Source organism: Macaca fascicularis, chromosome 14 (assembly GCF_037993035.2).
Source record: "Macaca fascicularis isolate 582-1 chromosome 14, T2T-MFA8v1.1".
In the NCBI taxonomy this organism is placed as follows: Eukaryota; Metazoa; Chordata; class Mammalia; order Primates; family Cercopithecidae; genus Macaca; species Macaca fascicularis.
Window position 1 is genome coordinate 84848245 of NC_088388.1, and position 21753 is coordinate 84869997.

A 21753-nucleotide genomic window follows, 5' to 3' on the forward strand; every position below is an offset into this window, starting at 1 on the left:
ACAGATCACTGGCAGAGGGAATGGGAATTGTCAGGGAATAGATTTGACTGAGCAACTTAGCTTGGCCTGGGATCCAGCCCATGCCCTCAGCCTCACAGCCCTGTGTTTTAATCAAGTGACTCAGACAGAGGCAGGAGAGCCCAGGCGCCTGTGGCTGGGAGGGATGGCAGCACAAAACACATCTGTCTAATCAGAAGCTAGTGGCGCTGGCATCCATTCTGTCAAGACTTACAGTGAAACAATGCTTCTGCAAAGGAAAAAAAGAAACTTATATTCACTCAGAAATCAAGTGATGCCTTTCTTCCCCTCTCTAACTCAGAAGGCAAATATGTGGAATTGTTTGCTAGGTCTTATATCCACCTACCCCCAAATATTTCCTGATGCATTTATAGAAAAAGGACAACTTATCTAGGAATAATAAACCAAACCTATACTACTAGTTACAAAGTGTTTAGAAAGTATAACATTAGGAAATGCTCTTATTTTGACTTCTTTTATCTCAATCATCAATACAAGGGATGACACATAGGAAAGTGTTTTTGTAGTTTGCAGGTAGTTCACATATGTGAAGAAGTCACTGCAGTCATCTGAGGACATTGCACCACATTTCAGCAGAGTGATTCATTCATTCTTTTATTTGTTCATTTACTAATTAATTTAAAATACTTATACTAAGTTCCCATTGAGTGCCAGGAACAGTGCCAGGCTATGTGGATACAGAAATAAACCACAAAGTCTAAGTCCTCAGGAGCTCAATCTTTTCCCAAATTGTTCTTTTCATCTCCATCCTATTCCAACCACAGCTGCACGTCTCTTTGCTCCCTTTTTCCTTCTCTTTCTCCCCCTCTCCAGGTCTGAGCCACTTAAGAGTGAGGTCATGTGCTTCTCCCACATTCTGCAAAAGTTCTAGCACAGGTCCAAGTGCCCAAATGGGCACTAGGGAAAAATACTGTATTTAGTGACTTAAGAGGCAAATATTTAGTGAAACACATGGCTTTATTACCATTTTTTAAACCTGTTTTCATTATACTGTATTTCTGCCAACCTACCTTCCCCCAATTCTCTCAAAGCAGTTCTCCTAACAATCTCAAGAGGTTACAGATTAATAACAACAAGTAAATGAGCAGAAACCACTCTCCTCTCAATGATCTGTGGATCATGTGTCCCGCATGAGGGCAGTCAATAGAGGAGACCCTTAGAAAATAAGGAGGAGGCATCAAAAGCTTGAAGCAACAGAAAGTGGAAACATTTTCTGACATCTGATTCATCTGGATGTGGAAATTCTCTACCAGACTTCAACTTGTAACCATGAATAGAAAATAACCCAGAATCAGATTTTTAAGACTAGAAGGAACCTTATCTGGTCCAACTCTCTAACTTTATAAAGAAACCAAGGCTCAGGGAGAAAGTGTGACTAAACCCAGATTGCAGATTGTCTTTGACAGATGCAGAAGTTGAAACCAAGCCACCTGCCTCCCAATGCAGGGCCCATTGTCTCCTTAGAGCAGCCAGGAGCACAGCACATGCCAAAGAGCAGTCCTTGAGGCAATGGCTACTAGCACTCACATGCCCCCATGGGTACACCGCCTTTCCAGTTACTTTCATTGCTTCCTCCTAGCAAGCCTCTGCCTTGCTTAGGGCAACTCAAGACAGCTCCCAGGAGCTCTGAGACTCCCTGTGTAACTGAACAACAACTCCCTCGAGTGGGAAGCCTGCTTTCATTCTATAAAATGGGACTATCTTCTGTCCTCTTCTGTTCAGGATTGTGATGAAGATCAATGAGATACTAGCCACCAAGGAAACCTACATTCTTTGAAGAAAACTTGAGTCCTAATAGAGCATTTATATCATAATTAAGTCCTACTAATACCAAGAGTTGGATTCCAGAATTTTATAAAGACTGATGTTTTTATTGCCTCTATGTTTAAACATTTTAAAAATATTAAGAGCAGGGGGGCACCCAAGATGGCCGAATAGGAACAGCTCCAGCCTCCAGCTCCCAGCGTTAGTGACACAGAAGATGGGTGATTTCTGCATTTCCAACTGAGGTACTGGGTTCATCTCACTGGGGCATGTCGGACAGTCGATGCTGGTCCACGGGTACAGCCCAACCAGCGAGAACTGAAGGAGGGTGAGGTACTGCCTCACCTGGGAAGCACAAGGTGGAAGGGAATTCCTTTTCCTAGCCAAGGGAAATTGAGAAACACAACACCTGGAAAATCGGGTAACTCCCACCCTAATACTGCACTTTACCAAGGGTCTTAGCAAATGGCACACCAGGAGATTATATCCCACACCTGGCCAGGAGGGTCCCACACCCATGGAGCCTCCCTCATTGCTAGCACAGCAGTCTGTGATCTAACTGCAAAGCAGCAACAAGGCTGGGGGAGGGGCGCCCGCCATTGCTGAGGCTTAAGTAGGTAAACAAAGCCTCCGGGAATCTCGAATTGGGTGGAGCCCACCACAGCTCAAGGAGGCCTGCCTGCCTCTGTAGACTCCACCTCTGGGGACAGGGCATAGCTAAACAAAAAGCAGCAGAAACCTCTGCAGATGTAAAAGTCCCTGTCTGACAGCTTTGAAGAGAGCAGTGGTTCTCCCAGCATGGAGGTTGAGATCTGAGAACGGACAGACTGCCTGCTCAAGTGGGTCCCTGACCCCTGAGTAGCCTAACTGGGAGACATCCCCCACTAGGTGCAGACCAACACCTCACACCTCACATGGCTGGGTACACCCCTGAGACGAAACTTCCAGAGCAAGAATCAGATAGCAACACTTGCTGTTCAGCAATATTCTATCTTCTGCAGCCTCTGCTGCTGACACCCAGGCAAACAGGGTCTGGAGTGGACCTCAAGCAAACTCCAACAGACCTGCAGATGAGGGTCCTGACTGTTAGAAGGAAAACTAACAAACAGAAAGGACACCCATACCAAAACCCCATCGGTACGTCACCATCATCAAAGATCAAAGGCAGATAAAACCACAAAGATGGGGAAAAAGCAGTGCAGAAAAGCTGGAAATTCAAAAAGTCAGAGCACATCTCCCCCTCCGAAGGAACAGAGCTCATCGCAGCAACGGAACAAAGCTAGATGGAGAATGACTTTGACAAGTTGAGAGAAGAAGGCTTCAGTCCATCAAACTTCTCAGAGCTAAAGGAGGAACTACGTAACCAGCACAAATAAACTAAAAACCTTGAACAAAGAATGGATGAATGGATAACTAGAATAATCAATGCAGAGAAGACCTTAAAAGAGCCGATAGAGATGAAAACCATGACACCAGAACTACGTGACAAATGCACAAGCTTCAGTAACCAACTCGATCAACTGGAAGAAAGAGTATCAGTGATTGAAGATCAAATGAATGAAATGAAGCTAGAAGAGAAGTGTAGAGAAAAAAGAGTAAAAAGAAATGAACAAAGCCTCCAAGAAATATGGGACTATGTGAAAAGACCAAATCTACGTCTGATTGGTGTGCCTGAAAGTGAAGGGGGAAAATGGAACCAAGTTAGAAAACACTCTACAGTATATCATCCAGGAGAGCTTCCCCAACCTAGTAAGGCAGGCCAACATCCAAATTCAGGAAATACAGAGAACGCCACAAAGATACTCCTCGAGAAAAGCAACCCCAAGACACATAATCGTCAGATTCACCAAGGTTGAAATGAAGAAAAAAATGTTAAGGGCAGCCACAGAGAAAGGTCGGGTTACCCACAAAGGGAAGCCCATCAGACTAACAGCAGATCTCTTGGCAGAAACTCTATAAGCCAGAGAGACTGGGGGCCAAAATTCAACATTCTTAAAGAGAAGAATTTTAAACCCAGAATTTCATATCCAGCCAAACTAAGTTTCATAAGTGAAGGAGAAATAAAATCCTTTACAGACAAGCAAATGCTTAGAGATTTTGTCACCACCAGGCCTGCCCTACAAGAGATCCTGAAGGAAGCATTAAACATGGAAAGGAACAACCAGTACCAGCCATTGCAAAAACATGCCAAAATGTAAAGTCGATCAATGCTAGGAAGAAACTGCATTAACTAACCAGCAAAATAACCAGCTAATATCATAATGGATCAAGTTCACACATAACAATATGAACCTTAAATGAAAATGGACTAAATGCTCCAATTAAAACATACAGACTGGCAAATTGGATAAAGAGTCAAGACCCATCAGTTTGCTGTATTCAGGAGACCCATCTCACATGCAGAGACACACACAGGCTCAAAATAAAGGGATGGAGGAAGTCTACCAACAAATGGAAAACAAAAAAAAGCAGGGGTTGCAATCCTAGTCTCTGATAAAACAGACTTTAAACCATCAAAGATCAAAAGACACAAAGAAGGCAATTACATAATGGTAAAGGCATCAATACATCAGGAAGAGCTAACTATCCTAAATATATATGCACCCAATACAGGAGAACCCAGATTCATAAAGCAAGTCCTTAGAGACTTACAAAGAGACTTAGACTCCCACGCAATAATAATGGGAGACTTTAACACCCCACTGTCAACATTAGACAGATCAACGAGACAGAAAGTTAACAAGGATATCCAGGAATTGAACTCAACTCAGCACCAAGCAGACCTAATAGATATATACAGAACTTTCCACCCCAAATCAACAGAATATACATTCTTCTCAGTACCACATTGCACTTACTCCAAAATTGACCACATAGTTGGAAGTAAAGCACTCCTCAGCAAATGTCCAAGAACAGAAATTATAACAAACTGTCTCTCAGACCACAATGCAATCAAACTAGAACTCAGGACTAAGAAACTCAATCAAAACCGCTCAACTACATGGAAACTGAACAACCTGCTCCTGAATGACTACTGAATACATAACTAAATGAAGGCAGAAATAAAGATGGTCTTTGAAACCAATTAGAACAAAGATACAACATACCAGAATCTCTGGGACACATTTAAAGCAGTGTATAGAGGGAAATTTATAGCGCTAAATGCCCACAAGAGAAAGTAGGAAAGATCTAAAATTGACACCCTAACATCACAATTAAAAGAACTAGAGAAGCAAGAGCAAACACATTCAAAAGCTAGCAGAAGGCAAGAAACAACTAAGATCAGAGCACAACTGAAGGAGATAGAGACATAAAAAACTCTCCAAAAAATCAATGAATCCAGGAGCTGGTTTTTTTTTTAAAAGATCAACAAAATTGATAGACCGCTAGCTAGACTAATAAAGAAGAAAAGAGAGAAGAATCAAATAGATGCAAAAAAAAAAATGATAAAGGGGATATCACCACTGACCCCACAGAAATACAAACTACCATCAGAGAATACTATAAACACCTCTACGCAAATAAACTAGAAAATCTATAAGGAATGAATAATTTCCTGGACAATTACACCCTCCCAAGACTAAACCAGGAAGAAATTGAATCCCTGAATAGACCAATAGCAGCTTCTGAAATTGAGGCAATAATTACTAGCCTATCAACCAAAAAAAGTCCAGGACCAGATGGATTCACAGCCGAATTCTACCAGACATACAAGGAGGAGCTGGTACCATTCCTTCTGAAACTATTCCAGTCAACAGAAAAAGAGGGAATCCTCCCTCATTTTATGAGGCCAATATCACCCTGATACCAAAGCCTGGCAGAGACACAACAAAAAAGGAGAATTTTAGACCAATATCCCTGATGAACATCGATGCAAAAATCCTCAATAAAATACTGGCAAACCGAATCCAGCAGCACATCAAAAAGCTTATCCACCATGATCAAGTGGGCTTCATCCCTGGGATGCAAGGCTGGTTCAACATATGCAAATCAATAAACGTAATCCAGCACTTAAACAGAACCAAAGACAAAAACCACATGATTATCTCAATAGATGCAGAAAAGGCCTTTGACAAAATTCAACAGCCCTTCATGCTAAAAGCTCTCAATAAATTCGGTATTGATGGCATGTATCTCAAAATAAGAAGAGCTATTTATGACAAACTCACAGCCAATATCATACTGAATGGGCAAAAACTGGAAGCATTCCCTTTGAAAACTGGCACAAGACAGGAATGCCCTCTCTCACCACTCCTATTCAACATAGTGTTGGAAGTTCTGGCCAGGGCAATCAGGCAAGAGGAAGAAATAAAGGGTATTCAGTTAAGAAAACAAGAAGTCAAATTGTCCCTGTTTGCAGATGACATGATTGTATATTTAGAAAACCCCATCTTCTCAGCCCAAAATCTCCTTAAGCTGATAAGCAACTTCAGCAAAGTCTCAGGATACAAAATTAATGTGCAAAAATCACAAGCATTCTTATACAGCAGTAACAGACAAACAGAGAGCCAAATCATGAATGAACTCCCATTCACAATAGCTTCAAAGAGAATAAAATACCTAGGAATCCACCTTACAAGGGATGTAAAGGACCTCTTCAAGGAGAACTACAAACCACTGCTCAATGAAATAAAAGAGGACACAAACAAATGGAAGAACATATCATGCTCATGGACAGGAAGAATCAATATTGTGAAAATGGCCATACTGCCCAAGGTAATTTATAGATTCAATGCCATCCCCATTAAGCTATCAATGGCTTTCTTCACAGAATTGGAAAAAACTGCTTTAAAGTTCATATGGAACCAAAAAAGAGCCCACATTGCCAAGACAATCCTAAGCCAAAAGAACAAAGCTGGAGGCATCACACTACCTGACTTCAAACTATACTACAAGGCTACAGTAACCAAAACAGCATGGTACTGGTACCAAAACAGAGATATAGACCAATGGAACAGAACAGAGCCCTCAGAAACAATACCACACATCTACAGCCATCTGATCTTTGACAACCCTGACAAAAACAAGAAATGGGAAGGATTCCCTATTTAATAAATGGTGCTGGGAAAATTGGCTAGCCATAAGTAGAAAGCTGAAACTGGATCCTTTCCTTACTCCCTATAGGAAAATTAATTCAAGATGGACTAGAGACTTAAATGCTAGACCTAAAACCATAAAAACCCTAGAAGAAAACCTAGGTAATACCATTCAGGACATAGGCATGGGCAAGGATTTCATGTCTAAAACACCAAAAGCAACGGCAACAAAAGTCAAAATTGACAAATGGGATCTAATTAAACTAAAGAGCTTCTGCACAGCAAAAGAAACTACCATCAGAGTGAACAGGCAACCTACAGAATGGAAGAAAATTTTTGCAATCTACTCATCTGACAAAGGGCTAATATCCAGAACCTATAAAGAACTCAAACAAATTTACAAGAAAAAAACAAACAACCCCATCAAAAAGTGGGCAAAGGATATGAACAGACACTTCTCAAAAGAAGACATTCATACAGCCAACAGACACATGAAAAAATGCTCATCATCACTGGCCATCAGAGAAATGCAAATCAAAACCACAATGAGATACTATCTCACATCAGTTAGAACGGCAATCATTAAAAAATCAGGAAACAACAGGTGCTGGAGAGGATGTGGAGAAATAGGAACACTTTTACACTGTTGGTGGGACTGTAAACTAGTTCAACCATTGTGGAAAACAGTGTGGCGATTCCTCAAGGATCTAGAACTAGAAATACCATTTGACCCAGCCACCCCATTACTGGGTATATACCCAAAGGTTTATAAATCATACTGCTATAAAGACACATGCACACTATGTTTATGGCAGCACTATTCACAATAGCAAAGACTTGGAATCAACCCAAATGTCCATCAGTGACAGCCTGGATTAAGAAAATGTGGCACATATACACCATGGAATACTATGCAGCCATAAAAAAGAATGAGTTTGTGTCCTTTGTAGGGACATGGATGCAGCTGAAAACCATCATTCTCAGCAAACTATTGCAAGATGAGAAAACCAAACACCGCATGTTCTCATTCATAGGTGGGAATTGAACAATGAGATCACTTGGACACAAGAAGGGGAACATCACACACTGGGGCCTATTGTGGGGATGGGGGAGGGGGGAGGAATAGCATTAGGAGATATACCTAATGTAAATGACGAGTTAATGGGGGCAACACACCAACATGGCACATGTATACATATGTAACAAACCTGCACGTTGTGCACATGTACCCTAGAACTTAAAGTATAATAAAAAATTAAAAAATTAAAAAAAATTAATAGCATACACGCATGCAATCCAAGTAACAAACAATAGCATCTGACACTTGATCCTTATAGTGACTCTGGTAAGTGAGGATAGAATTTGTTCATTATCATCAATTTACAGAAGAGGAAACCAGCTCAGAGAAGCCATCTGTCTTGCCCAAGGTCACACAGGTAACAAAATGTAATGCTGGGGCAATGACTTTCTCTAGGTCCCTTTTGAATTTTCTGCAAATTAGTTTGTGAATTTTCTGCTCAAATTTGGCACATCAGCAACACTAAAGAGCTACCTTCTGTTATATTTGAGATGTTTAGCAAGGAGTACAGTTCAACCCTGCATTTTCAACAGCAGCCCTATGGCCCAGCACTCATCTCTCCCAGAAGATAAATACAGGGAAATTATGAGGGGTGAACTTCGGGGCTCACAAACAAAATTAACCTTCATGATGCTTTTAATTTTAATAATTTATTTTCTACATTCTTTCAAAAACAATCTGAGATAGCTCTTAGCTCTGACAATAATTGAGTCAAAAGGGTTGTATTTACTTGTGTGTTTTTAAAATTTATTAATATAGATGCAAAGAAAAAGATTTGGAAGGATATATCCCAAGTTTTGCTTTATTTCTGAGTATAGATTTATTGATATCATTATTATAATTATTAGAGATAGAGTCTTGCTCTGTCACCCAGGCTGTAGTGCAGTCACATGATCTCAGTTCACCACAACCTCCGCCTCCTGAGTTCATGAGATTCTCCTGCCTCAGCCTCCTGAGTATCTCACTGAGCTGGGACTACAGGTGCACGCCACCACGCCCAGCTAAGTTTTGTATTTTTAGTAGAGATGGGGTTTCACCATATTGGCCAGGCTGGTCTCGAACTGCTGACCTTGTGAACCACTTGCCTCAGCCTCCCAAAGTGCTGGGATTACAGACATTAGCCACTGCACCTGGCCTGGTATTATTATTAATGTTAATCTGGATCTTATTTTTTCTCCTGCAATGAGTATGTTTAGTTTTGGTAACCAGAAAAACAATAAAGGATATTTTTATTTTAAAAACATTCTTCATTCTGAAAAGTGGGAAAAAGTGGATGTCTCCCCAGGGACTAGAGAAGCTCTATTACTGTGAACCAGATTGTGGAAAATTCAAACAGTAGTCTAAGCCCTCTAGAACCTTGGTCCTACTTCACCATCTGGGTACTTGAAGCCCCTAAGAATATACAACAATCTGCCAGGACACCAGTTTTATTCAGATGTTTTAAAGAAAAAAACTTTACATTTTTAAATCAAAGTCAATATATTATGAAATCAAATGAAAAAATTGCATAAGTGCAGGAGCACGCGTTGGTCTTCTCTTCCATTGCAGGATCTTCTATGGAAAAGTTTGGTAAGCCCTAAGACAAACATTATAATCTTATACCCCCCAACTTTTGAGAGAGAGACAACCTCATTAATACCAAGTAAGTTCTCCTCTTAATTTAAAAAAAAAAAAAAAAGCCACATTTTTCTTCATCTACTGTATGTTTAAAAATTCTTTGTAGAACAGGTGACAAGCAAACATATTACCAGGGAGCTCTGGAAGCCTACAAGGGCACAGTTCACCCTACCTCCCCAAAGAGGAGAAACACCTAGACTAGCATCTGGGTTTTGAAGATGGTGGAACCTGGGCTTCCCCTAGGCTGCCTCACATTTCTACAAGGCAGCAGACTACTCTGCACAAGGTGCTAATTCATTCATTCCACAAGTGTTTATTGAGAAAAACCTGAAAAAGTCCTCTTAGGGAACAGTGGAATCATTCACCAACCAACGGTTAGGGCTAACGGGTCAGATGTGGACAATCAATCTTTCATTAGACCCCAAACCACCTCTAGGATAAAGCAAACAGGGCCCTGCCCCACCCATGCACTAGCAGCTGGGCAGGATTAGGGTAGGCCTTCTAGAACAGGACTGCTGCTGAGAGGCTAAGGTAGTCACGGATTACCTCCAGAATAACGGAAACTCCTGCACCATACACGACATAATAGCTCTAAGATGTTTTGCATAGTGCCTGACACCTGGTGAGAACTCAATAATGTTAGACATTTTTGCTGTCCTTATTCCAGCTTGCTTTTACTTAAGGAGCACAAAGAAAGTGTAAAATACACAGGTTTTAGAATCAGAGATTGGATTTGAATCCCAGCTATGCTACTTCCTAGCTAAGTGACTCAAGGAAGCAATCTTTCTGAGCCTGTTTCTCACCTATAAAATAGAGTATAGTATATCACCCCTCATGTAACTTTGTGAGAATTAAGGATATATCACATACAAAGGAGTGTCTGAGCCATGGTAAGTGCCCAGTAAACAACAGCCAACATTGCCCTACTGCCGTCCCCACACCTTCTCTTCTCCTTCCTAGCTGCTCTTGATGGGTTCTGCAATCTGATTTCACCTGGATACCACACTAAGGGTGAGAAGAGGCAGAACTTCAGGGGTGGAGGAAAGTGAGGGGAGGGAAATGCTGGAGACCTTCTATAGAAATCCAGCCAAGTCTTCAGCTCCTTTCAATCATCCTACCCTATCTGGCTGCTCCATCCAGCAGACAGCAGGGGTCACCATCCTGGTGGGGAATGGCTGCCAACAGGGGGACGGGAAGCTGGATGGCAGTTTGCATCCACCCCGCCTTCCAGGGTCTGTCTGTCTGAAGCCCCACCGGGCTTCATCTGCACATCCCTGCGGGGCTGTGTGGCTCAGCGGGCTGACAGTGTGACTCACAGCCTGTTCTTATCTAGGCTTCTATCTCAACCCTGAGCCCAAAGCCCTGGAGGCTGCTGGTCACAAACCAGCACTAACTGAAAAGAAGAACTTTTCATTAAGGCAGGAAATGGAGCCCCTCAAGGTCAGAAGGGATTTATAAAGAGAGGAGGAAGGAAAGGGAAGAGGCGGCAGGATGGGTGCAGAGAAAGAGAGACCCACTTCCTATATGCTGGTAGAGCCCTGTGTCTTAGAAGCTAAAAACAGTTGTTTTTCCACTTTGAAGGATGATAAAGCCCACTCGTGTAGTTTATAGCTCGCCGTGGGACGAGGTGTGGGTATGGAAGAGAAATTCAAAACGAGTCCTATTTTCAAAGGAGAAATCATCATCCCCTGGCCGGCCCCTTCCAACACCCCATCTGTAAACAGGTCCTGACGCTCCTACCTTTCTGCACCTGAGCAATCTGAGGAGCAGTTACTCTGCAGCCAGGTCTCTCCAGCACCCAGCCTCAAGCCCAGGTCAGTCCCTGAAAGCCCCAGAAAACGCGACAGCTCCGCAGAACCCTCGCCTACCCCGGCATCCCAGCTTCCTGGCCGCCTGGGCAGCGGAGGTGGCTGTGGAGTAGGTGGGAAACTGAGGAAAGGAGCTTTCCCGGTGCCAAAACGCAGTTCCCATTTTAGAACTGGGAAGACTAAGGAACATCATTCTACACCACCTCCCTCACTTAACAGAGAAGGAAGCAGAGACCAAGAGAGGGAAACAAAGTTGCCCGAGGTAACACAGCGAGTGGGCAAAGTAGTGACTGGAACCCGAGTGCGCACCTCGGAGTCGCTGCCGGGCAGGGAGCGCGCCTCGCCGTCTCTCTCGTCTTCTGGCCACCGGCCCTCGGCCTGGCGGAGCAAACTGCGCAGCCCCCGGCGCGACGCGTTACCTTCCCCAGGGCTGGGCGCTGCAAGCCTTCACTCTCCCGACGGGCGCTGGCGGCTTTGCCCGGCTCGCACGCGCGCGGCGCGGCCCGGGTGTAGCCCGGCCCTGTCAACGCAGAGCGGCGTGCGCGAGTCCCCCTGCCCCGCGGGCGGCTAGCAGCGCGCCGGGGGTGGTCCCGGATGCTCGGGCCAATGGCGCTTCGCCTGCTCCCCGCCCCGGCCCTCCCCCTGCCTCCTTGCGGGCACCCAGCGCCCGCCAGCGCCAGCCCTCTCCCCTTCCCTCTCTTCGCCCTCCGCCCCCGCCTGCTGCTTCTCTCCCGTTCCTAGCCTCCTTCTCAAGTGTACCTTGCCCCGAAACAACTTGTTTTCTGTGCAAATAAAGCAGCACTGTCGTTATTGTTATTATTATTTTTATCACGGCGCGTTAGGGGGCCTTGGAGCCCAAGAGCGTGGAGCAATAGGAGCCCCGGCACTCAGAGAGGGGACAGCCACCGCGCAGGGAAAGGGGCGCGGAGGGTATGGAGCCGGGTCATGGGGTAAGTTGCTTTAACCTTCGGGATGTCAATTTCCTCACGTGTGAAATAGAAGGGGGAAAAAACAATAAAGGCTTACGGGTTGTTGAGAGGACTAAATGAAGTGATGCTTTAAAATAGAATAATACCTACAGAAAGGTGAGGGTGTCATGTACTGCCTGAGCTACCTACTAGGGTATGCACAGAGGACTGGTAAGCTCCTAGAAGACGCTGTCTGGCAGGGAGGCAGACAATACAATACATGAAATACAATATTGTGGTCGGGCGCGGTGGCTCACGCCTGTAATCCCAGCATTTTGGGAGGCCGAGGCAGGTGGATAACCTGAGGTCAGGAGTTCGGGACCAGCCCGGCCAACACAGCAAAACTCTGTTCTAATTAGAAAAAAAGAAAAATTAGCCGGGTGTGGTGGTGAGCACCCGCCGTCCCAGCTACTTAGGAAGCTGAGGCAGGAGACTCGCTTGAACCCGAGAGGCGGAGGCTGCAGTGAGCCAAGATCGCACCACTGCACTCCAGCCTGGGTGACAGAGCAAGACTCCATCCCAAAAAATAAATAAATAAATAAAATAATTTAGAAAATGTATCACGGCCCATTTTACAAGTTACCCATGATGGGGCCAGCCCAGGCAAACCTCAGCAGGTGAACCTTAGAGCCTTTTTCCTTATCTTCTCCTGGACTAGTGTTGTCCATTCAACTGAGGGTGGCCCAGGTCTGCCTTTGGTTCTTCCAAAGGTCTTCCTTCTCCCAAACTTACCAATACTTACCCTCAAGGACCTCATGTAGTGCCCAGTGCAGGCTGCTAGCCTGGACCAAGAGTCCTGGCACTGTGCAGAGATGTATATTCTGGCTTTCATTCAGCCTTTGAGAACCTGGTATGTCCCTGTGCTGGGTGAGCACTCCACATGCAAAAGAGGAATAAGCCACGGGTCTTGCCTTTGAAGAGACAAATCTGTAAATAATTTCATTTTAGGGTAAGTGTTATAATAGGTTTACAAAGTGTTGCAGAGTCACTACGCTGAAGGAGGCGGACAATAAAAACTTAAAAACAAAACAAATGTGACCAAGGTAGGCCTTGAAGGAGGGCTACAAATTAGGTCAGATTGAAGGGGTGACAGAACACTGGGTGCAGAGAGGCAGGCAGAGACATGGAGATGCCTGTTATATGTCATGGCTATTACACAGGATTTGGGACAATGAGGCAGAGATGAAGCTAAGGAGGTAGGTGGGCAGATGTTGGAGGAGTGGTTGTACCTGCCTTGCCTAGGGAAGCAGGCTGTGTCCTGTTGGTGATGGCTGCTAGCAAATGATTTTAGGCAGGGGAGTAGCATGACCTCAGATGCTTTTGGTACTTCACTTTTATTGTTGATTGCACCTGTCTTGGTTATACCCTTCCTGCCCCTCTCTAGCTCTGGAGGGCAGACACTGGGTCTTGCTCACCTCTGGGTGCCTTGCATCACCTAGCATAGGGCTTTGAAGGAACTAAATATATGCTGTTCCCAGTATCACTCCTCCCCTGGAAACAAATAGCAATGCCTAAATGCTAGAGAGGGTCACAGGATACTCGCTTCAGGTTGTGGGGCAGGCAAGTGGGGAGAAATTTTAAGGCAGGGTCTTGTTATGGCTCCCAATTCATCTAAATTTTGTATAACTCAGAGACTAAACCTTAGAGCTCTTGGCCAAGGTCCAAATGCTGTTAGAAATGTCCATTTCTAATAGGACCTTAGACCAATTACTCAACCTCCCTGTGCTTTAGTTTGCTCATTTGTTAGAGAGAAAATAATTGCACTGCTCTCTCAGGCCTACTGTGAAGATTAAAAGAAGATGCACATGTTTAGCACAATGCCTTGCACATATAGAGTGCTGAATAAGCCTTGGTTAACATGATCATATCAAGTCGGCAGTGGCCTGTTCCACTTATCCCATAGGAACCCTTCAAAATGGTTTGCATATAAGTGACACTTAAACTTCACAGAATTCTAGGTTGACACTGAAAGGGAAGGCAAGGGCCGGGCGTGGTGGCTCAAGCCTGTAATCCCAGCACTTTGGGAGGCCGAGACCGGCGGATCACGAGGTCAGGATATCGAGACCATCTTGGCTAACACGGTGAAACCCCGTCTCTACTAAAAAATACAAAAAACTAGCCAGGCGAGGTGGCAGGCGCCTGTAGTCCCAGCTACTCGGGAGGCTGAGGCCGGAGAATGGCGTAAACCCGAGAGGCGGAGCTTGCAGTGAGCTGAGATCCGGCCACTGCACTCCAGCCTGGGCAACAGAGCGAGACTCCGTCTCAAAAAAAAAAAAGAAAAAGAAAGGGAAGGCAAGATGGTAGGGATACCATGGTGTAAGGTTAAATGCACAGACTTTGGTGCATCTCCTGGCTCTACCACAGAACTCGCTGGGTGACTTTGGACAAGTCAGTTAAATTTCCTTCTTTCGCTGGGTGACTTTGGACAAGTCTCCTTCCTGCCTCCCTCCCTCCCTCCCTTCCCTCCTTCCTTCCTTCCCTCCTTCCCTCCTTCCCTCCTTCCTTCCTTTGTTGGCAGGGTCTCACTTTGCTGCCGAGGCAGTGGCACAAACACAGCTCACTGCAGCCTCAACCTCCCAAGCTCAAGCCGTCCTCCCACCTCAGCCTTCCAGGTAGCTGGGACTACAAGCATATACCACCACGCCCAGCTAATTATTGTATTCTTGGTAGAGATGTGGTTTCACAATGTTGACCTCTTGAGCTGAAGCAATCTGCCCACCTCAGCGTCTCTAAGTGTTGGGATTACGGGCGTGAGCCACTGCACCCAGCCTAAGTCACTTCTGTTAGTGATTGTTCTTCTATAAAATAGAAGTAGTCATATTACCTGCCCCATGCCAAGGAGATAACACATAACACATATAGCACATTGCCTGGCCCAAGGTAAGCTCTCAATTCATGTTAGCTAATGGTGTGATAATGGTTGGAAGAGAGTTATTATAGTTTTTGGAAAGAATAATCTCCATGCCTCTGCCTGCCTCTCTGTACCCCAGTTTTCTGTCACCCCTTCCATCTGACCTAACTTATAGCCCTCCTTCAAGATCTACCTTGGTTACATTTGAATTTAAGCTTTTATTGTTCCCCTCCTTCAGTGTATGTGACTGTAATTAATATACTGGAAAGCAGAAGTGTAATCCTGGAAAAAACTAAACCTACATGTAAAAGTTGGTGCTGGATCTGTGAAAACTAACTGGGACAGGAGTAGAAGTGAGCTTAGAAAACTGCAGGTGGGGCATGGGCTTGGAAGAGTTTTGTAGGTAGATTTATTTAAGTTGAGAACCCCTGTCTGAACAAGGATGAGATTCTTGTAGCTCTATGGAACTGAACAAAATGGAATATTGTTTGCAGAATTGTGTATGACCACTCTCTGAGCTGCCTTCTTGGAATGGTGGAAGGCTGGTGCTTTTAAATGAGAATCTGAAATTTAACCCCTAACACGATCCAACAGTGACTTTGTAGAGTCACAGGCAAATTGCTAAATTGTTTAGTTTTATCAGCTAGTTAGTAAGTAAATATTCATTGGTAGCATAGGCTAGGTGTGGTTCCTTCAAGCTTGAAATATCCTCCCCTCTATTTCTGACCCAAGGAATCCTTCTTATGCATCAAGGCCTAGGACAAATGTCACAAGATTCGCCCTCCTAGACTGAATAAATTAATCCTTGCAACTTCTCCAATTCCCATGGTGTATTCCTCAAGCATTTTCTTGACATTGATTTCATCCTGTCTTTATAGTTACTTGTCACAGGATCTGCCACTCCTGACTAGTTTTAAAGCTCACCCACCTCAGGGACCCCTTCTTTCTCTTGTATTTCTTCGTACCACTTCCATCCTTCTCCCCACCTCATCTCTACCCAAAATGACTTATACACAATACGCACTAAATAAATACTTGATAAATTGCATTGACAAGCAGATCTCTCATAGTATGCATGTTACAAAGAGCGGCACTTTTGCCACAATGAAAAAGTAAAAGAACCTTTCTCTTAAAGACATGACTTTGTCTTTAAGCTATGTAAATTTATAACTTCTTAACCACCAGAAATTGTAGATATTGCTAAAATGCTATATAATTATATCTGGCATGGTAATGTGGTTAGATGACTTATACCAGTTAGGTATCAAATGTACAGCATATAAAACACACTTTAGTCATGGTAGTGGGTCACCAAAGCAAGAATTTGGTTTTTTAAATAATTTGTAAATGCTGAATATCCTTTTAACTTTCAAAAGTACAAAACTTTGGCCTTGAATCAAATTGTGTTAGCAATCTCTCCACAGTCTTTAATAATGCCTTGAACTTCTACAGTTCTTTGTATTTTTCAAAGCCCTTTCACTTTGATTATCTTGTTTGATCTTCACTCAACCCTATGATGTAGGAAGGGCAGCTATTACTGTCTGCATTTTACAGATGAAGATAGGAGGCACATGAGAGGATCAGGCCCTTAAACCGAGGCCAAATGGCAAATGACAAAGTCAAGGTTAGAACCCAGGGATCTACTATACCAGAGGTATTTCATATATTCGTGAAGACTATGGCATCATTATTTATCATCTTTATGAGCAACAATCTCATATATTATAATTTGTAACCATGTGTATGTATTTTCAATATGGCCTTCCTTTAAAAAGTAAAGAAAAACTGGCCAGGCACAGTGACTCATTCCTGTAATCCCAGCACTTTGGGAAGCCAAGGCTGGTGGATTGCTTGAGCTCAGGAGTTCAAGACCACCCTAGACAACATGGTAAAACCCCATCTCTACCAAAAGTACAAAAAAATAGCCAGGTGTGGTGGTGCACGCCTGTAATCCCAGCTACTTGAGAGGCTGAGGCAGGAGAATCACTTGAACCTGGGAGGCAGAGGTTGCAGTGAGCCGAGATCACACCACTGCCCTCCAGCCTGGGTGACAGAGTGAGACTCCTTCTCAATACATGAAAAATAAGGAAAGCAAAAGAAAAAGTAAAGAACAACTTTTGTAGTGATCACCTCCCTCAGATATGTATGTGTCATCATCATTACTTATTACTTCAATGTCTTTCATCTGTGACTGTCAACGCTCTTTTTAAAAAACCTCTAGGTTTCCTCTATAAGTGTTTTAGAACAGATTTTGTTATTTTAATGTTTAATGACAAAACAAATATTACTTCAAAAAATAGAAGACCTCCACTTATATGAAGTACCTAGAATAGTCAAAAGCAAAGAGACAGAAAGTAGAATAGTTGTTACCAGGGGCTAGAGAGGAGAAGGTATTAGGGAGTTACTGTTTAATGGATATAGAGTCTCAGTGTGGGACAATGAGAAAGTTCTGGAGATGTTCTGCCTGCACATTGCAGAACAATGTGAGTGTACTTCATACCACAGACCTGTACATTTTTAAATGGTTAGAATGGCTGGGTATGGTGGCTCATGCCTGTAATCCCAAGACTTTGGGACGCTGAGGCAGGAAGACTGCTTGAGCCCAGGAGTTTGAGACCAGCCTGGGCAGCATAGTGAGAACTGTTCTCTACAAAAAATAAAAATAAAAATAAAAAATAGCTGGACATGGTGGCACATGCCTGTGGTCCCGGCTACCCAGGAGACTGAGGTGGGAGGATCGCTTGAGTCTGGGAGGTCAAGGCTACAGTGAGCCATGATCATGCCACTAAACTTTCCAGCCTGGGTGACAGAGCAAAACCCTGTCTCAAAAAAAAAAAAAAAACAAAGACCATCTTATAAGAGAGTCTCTCTGGTAGAAGAAGGCTAGTTATAATGTCATAACCCATGAAATTCATCTTACCTAAGAGCCCCTCTGCACCTACTACAGAAGAGAAAACAGTAATCTGTGTAGGGACTCTTACTAACTTTTTAAAATAATCCAGAATGGGGTTGAACACTTGGGTGACAGAGTGAGATCCTGGTAGACTATTACAGCTACTACTATTTGAGTGCTTCCTACCCGCCGGGAGCTAGACTAAATTCATGTATACCCATTATTTCATGTAATTATCTAAGCAGCTCTCAGTGGTTATAGATGAGAAGTTGAGTTATATGAGGGTTTAGTTACTTACCCAAGGATACACAGCCTGTGCTGTTTAAAATGGTAGCCACCAGCTCCCTGGGGCTAGTGACTAGTCTAGATTGAGATATATTGTAAGTATAAAATATACACACACACACCCCTCATCAATAATTTTGTATTGATTACATGTTGAAATGAAATTTTGAATATATTAAATTAAATGAAATGTTATCAAAATTAATTTCATCTGTTTCTTTTTACTTCCTAGTGTGGCTACTAGAATATTTTAAATTAAATATGTGGCTTATATTATATTTCTTTTGGAAAGGGCTGCTTAAAGCTGACTGGGTAACTTTCTCTACCTCAGTTTTCCCACTTGGGAGAAGAGGCAGTCAGCTCTGTTTCTCATTGTTTCAGTAGCAAGTTCTCCCATCACCTCCTTCCTACCATGGTGCCACATCCAGAGAGGCACCTGTGAGTTATTGTATACAGGATAAGAGAGTCATGTTGAAAGATCTTACCTCTGTGTTAGTTACTCTGCTTTAGAATTCAAAGCACAATAATTACAAAATGTTATCATTGCTACTGACTGGGGTTTTATCCCCTGTTCTTTTCAAGTACAGAAGGACAGAAGGACCTTTGTTCCTTTGTTTCTTTCTTTCTTTCTTTTCTTTTTTTTTTTTTTTTTTTTTTTTTTTTGGAGTGCAGTGGTGTGATCTTGGCTCACTGCAACCTCTACCTCCCAGATTCAAGCGATTTTCTTGGCTCAGCCTCCCAAGTAGTTGGAATTACAGGTGTGCACCACCAGGCCCAGCTAATTTTTGTATTTTTAGTGGAGACAGGACCTCACCATGTTGGCCAGGCTGTTCTTGAACTCCTGACCTCAAGTGATCCACCTTCCTTGGCCTTCCAAAGTGCTGGTATTATAGGCGTGAGCCACTATGCCTGGCCAGAGGAACCTTGATTAACCATACACTACAAGGATGAAGTGCCTGGTGCACATGAAACATACACATAAAACATAATTTTGTTCCATCCCTTGTTTACTCAATTACTCATTCATGTACTTATTTCATATTATAAATATTTATTGAATGACCATTATATATGGTATATTGCTATGAAGAATTCAAAGATGAATCAGATTAGGGTTTGCTGTTGATTCTCTTTCAAAAATAGTTTACTTCCTTGCTTTTTATATTGAATATCACAGGCAACGTAAGTAAAAAACCCTGGACCAGGGGGTCATATGGCCAAAAATCTAGTTCTGGTCTTATGTAAAAATCAGCAGGTCTCTTCAACTCTGAATCTCAGATTTTCCATCAATAAAAATTGGAAAGGATGAATAAAAATATTTACTTGCCTATAGTAAAAATGTAAATGAGATCATGGTAATGTATAAATTACTATCTATCTATCTACCTATCTATCTATTTAAGACAGGGTCTCGCTCTGTCACCCAGGCTGCAGGAAAGTGGTGTGATCATAGCTTACTGCAGCTTTGATCTCCTGAACTCAAGCATTCCTCCCACCTCAGCCTCCAGAGTAGCTGGAACTACAAGCATGCACCACCATGCATGGCTAATATTTTGTATTTATTAAAAGATACTGAATTTGAAGTCAGGAGATTTGTCTTCTCTTCTGGACCCTGCTAACAACATTCTGTGTGGCCTTGAATAGGTCTTTTAACCTCTCCTGCCTCGGTGTCCTTATCTCTAAAAATAAGAAGTCAGGCTACATAGATTCCAAGATCTCTTCTAGCTCAAAATCCCAGGTTTTAAGAGTTTATGATTTTTAAGATAGTCATTCTCTGAAGATCAGCATTTAAATTTACCTGTCATAATTTTCATATCAATTATCTAGTCATATATCTTATAGGGTTTAAATGTATGAAATACTAGTAGGTTTTCTGAAAATTTTGCTTGTTTGCAGAAAAATCTCTATTTCAGATTGTGTTACCCTCTGCATCTTTAAAAGACAAATGGAAAAGGAAAAATGTTAAAGAAACTTAAAACAAATGTTTCAGTTATCTATTGGTGTGCTTGCTGCAAACCACTCCAAAATGCAGTGGTTAAAATGATGATTTATCATTTCTCACGATTCCGTGGGTTGGGTGGTCCTGCTGCTGCACTCACTACTTGGGATTTCTTATGTGGCTGCATTCAGCTGAGGGCTCAGCTGAGGGTGGAACCCCCAAGATGGTCTCTCCTCCTGGGCCTTTCCCCATATGTCCTCTCATTCAGTAATTTAGCCTAAGCTTTTCACATGGCTGCTGGATCCCAAGCATTGCAAGAGTCAAGCCTCAATGTGCAAGTGTTTTTGTCATGCTTGCTAATGTTCATTTGGCCAAAGCAGGTTTTGTGGCCAAGTTCAGTATCAATGTGGAAGGACCTGAATATCTGGAAGCATGTTTCATCAGGGACCACCAATGTAACAGTCTGCTGCCACAACTTCCATTCAACTGGATTCTAGCTAACTGAGATCTCATCCCTCTCTCTCATGCTCTAACATAAATCATTTCATCTTCTACTTACATGCTTTGTGCATTCTTGTATTTCTGCATATGTAACACTCCACTTTAATTATTGTTTATATTTTGACCTTCACTCTCCAAAATGGAAGTTTCATGAATAAGGGAAGAGACAGTGTCTTATTCCTCTCTGAATGTTCAGCATCAATGTCTCTGCATGAGGGACACTGCACTGAATTGAATTTTTGAGAACTTCATCAAATGCAAAGGGCAGATCATTTCATTTAAGATTGCAGCAGGGCAAGGATTCCTAACCTAGGTTCTTTATTTTCATCAATGCCTATTTGAAATTTAGCATTTCCTTCCATTATAAATGTAAGCAACAACCCACAGTAGTATTATCAGTAGATGCAACTTTATTACCAATAGAATTTTTTATTTAACACTACAGTTGGCTTGTTGCAGATATTTTAAATACTAAATTTTTAAAAATAACTTTAAAAATTTTGAATGATGATTTAAATATAATTGATTTTCTATGTAATCCTGGGTATTTTATTTTATTTCATTTAGAAACATTATTCTCAGAAGGAATGCATGGGTTTTACTAAACTTCCCAGACTGTCCATGGCAAAGTAAAGATACAGAACCCCTGCCTAGAGTGAGCACCTGATTTGGAAGATATTTAATACCCAGAAGACAATTAATATTCCACCCCACAGGGGCAGCATCAGCATCACCTGGGAACATGTTAGAAAAGCAGATTATCAGGCTCTACCACAGACATTCTAACTCTGGGGGTGAGGCCAAGCAGTCTGTGCTTCTATAAGCCTTCCAGGTGATTCTGGCATGTACAACAGTTTAAGAGCCATTAAACTAGGAAAAATAGTGAGTTGCAACTGAGGTATACAGGGGTTGCTAAAGCCTATTTAATCAATCAATAAGTATTGATAAATCATGATGTGTATCTCCTATTCCTC

At 42.7% G+C, this 21753-nt stretch overlaps 2 protein-coding genes across 49 annotated transcripts in view; one reads left to right on the forward strand and one right to left on the reverse strand.

Annotated features, from left to right (window-relative positions):
* SYTL2 (synaptotagmin like 2) overlaps positions 1 to 11903 on the reverse strand; it is a 121104-nt gene extending 109201 nt beyond the window's left edge. For all 48 annotated transcript variants that reach the window (XR_012423585.1, XR_012423584.1, XR_012423583.1 and 45 more), the window contains exon 1: positions 11652 to 11903. The gene's annotated coding sequence lies outside the window, so the exon portion shown is untranslated. The remainder of the gene's footprint in view (positions 1 to 11651) is intronic.
* A 184-nt stretch (positions 11904 to 12087) lies between these two features.
* Positions 12088 to 21753, forward strand: part of CCDC83 (coiled-coil domain containing 83) — a 112604-nt gene continuing 102938 nt past the window's right edge. Inside the window, exon 1 of the mRNA XM_074014992.1 lies at positions 12088 to 12292. The gene's annotated coding sequence lies outside the window, so the exon portion shown is untranslated. The remainder of the gene's footprint in view (positions 12293 to 21753) is intronic.